This window comes from Salvelinus sp. IW2-2015, unplaced genomic scaffold (genome assembly GCF_002910315.2).
Source record: "Salvelinus sp. IW2-2015 unplaced genomic scaffold, ASM291031v2 Un_scaffold2048, whole genome shotgun sequence".
Taxonomy (NCBI): domain Eukaryota; kingdom Metazoa; phylum Chordata; class Actinopteri; order Salmoniformes; family Salmonidae; genus Salvelinus; species Salvelinus sp. IW2-2015.
Window position 1 is genome coordinate 27936 of NW_019943392.1, and position 2183 is coordinate 30118.

A 2183-nucleotide genomic window follows, 5' to 3' on the forward strand; every position below is an offset into this window, starting at 1 on the left:
ACTGCCGCGACCGCTTCTCAACCTGGTGACCCCGAGACTGCTCGCGACCGCCACTCTAACCTGGTGACCAGACTGGCTCGGCGGGACCGCCACATCTCAACATGCGTAATTTCCTCCTGTCTCTCACCACAGATAGTTGATCTTCTACTAAAGCAAGGTATTTTGTCTTAACAACATTATGTTTTTGTGGAAATTAGAGAAATTTGTTGTTCACAACTGATATGCTCAATATTAATAAACATTTAACCACATAAAGCGTGTATTCCAACTTTCTTACTGATATTGCAACAGCTCAAAAACTCTCTTAGGACGTGTCCTGGAGGGAATTGAGAGTATTGTTCTCACCCAAAGCTGTCAGACATAAGATTGCCTATGCAATGGAATTATCGACGAGCTACTCTTGTGAGAGACGCTATGTTGGCATGCTTGCTTGAACATACACAGCACAACAATACTCACACACCTTTAACACACACATTGACAACACACAGAACACACAACACACCCCACACGGTAAATAGAAAAAACTGGGTTCTACATAGACCAATACATAACCACAGACCTCTATATACATAAACCCACAGACTCTATAGACATAACCACAGACTCCTATACTTCTACCCGACTCATAGACATACACACCTCCATAGACATACATAACCCACAGACTCTATAGACATAACCACAGACTCTATAGACATACAAACCACAGCTCTTAGACATACATAAACCACAGACTCTATAGACATAACCACAGACTCCATAGACATACATAACCACAGGACTCTATAGACATAACCACAGACTCCATAGACATTTACAAACCCACGAGACTCTATAGATCATTAACCACAGACTCTATAGACATAAACCACAGACTCCATAGACATACATAACCACAGACCTATAGACATAACCACAGACTCTATAGACATAACATAACCCACAGACTCTATAGGCCATACATAACCACAGACTCTATAGAACATACCACAACTCTATAGACATAACCACAGACTCTATAGACATAACACAGTGACTCTAAGACATTAACCACAGACTCCAAACATACATTAACCACAGACTTATAGACATAACCACAGACTCTATAGACATATGTACACCTACTTCAGCTATAGGCTCATTCACAATAACTAGCGCAGCTGGGGGGGGGGGGGTATTCTCCATAGAGACGGTTTGCGTTGGTTTTTTAATAAATATGCCGAATATACTGTATGAACTCACGTATTTATAAAACCCAGAATGATGCATGGTGTATGGAATTTAGTGGTCACTTACTGAAATCCACTAATTCATGGTGTATGGGAATTACTGTGGTCACTTACTGAAAATCACAATTCATGTGTATGGAAAATTTACTGTGGCACACTTACTGAAAATCACTAATTTCATGTTGTATGGAATTTACTGTTGGCCACTTACTGGAAATTCACTCATTCATGATGTATGTCCAAATGGCAAACTATATAGTTCACTACTTGTTTGACAGGGCCTAGGTAGTGCACGACGCTTTGACCAGGGCCCATAGGTAGTGCACTTACATTAGCCAGGGCCCATAGGGTAGCTGCACTACCCTTTGAACAGGGGCCCATAGGGTAGTTGCGACTACCGTTGACCAGGGCCCATAGGGTAGTGCAATACCTTTGACCAAGGCCCATAGGGAGTGGCATACCTTTGGACCATGGCCCATAGGGGTAGTGCCAAATTACCTTGACCAGGGCCCATCAGGGTAAGTGCACTACCCTTTTGACCAGGGCCCATAGGGTAGTGCACTAATTTTTGACCAGGGCCCATAGGTAGTGACTACCTTTGACCAGGGCCCATAGGGTTTAGTGCACTGACCTTTGGACCAGGGCCCATAGGGTAGTGCCACTAACCTTTGGGACCAGGGCCATAGGGTAGTTGCACTACTTTTTGACCAGGGCACATAGGGTGCCATTGAACGTTGTTGTTAAAACCCAGACTCACCACTCTTCTCTCCTAATGTATCTCACTGTGGGCCATTTGCATGAGTTCAACTTAAATTTATGTCTATGCAAAACATTGCATACTTCAGCAAAGTATATTGTGTTCTGTGAAGCTCAGAGTAGCACTGAGATGCTACTGTCTGAATAGTAGCACTGAGATGCTACTGACTGAAGAGTAGCATTGAGATGCTACTG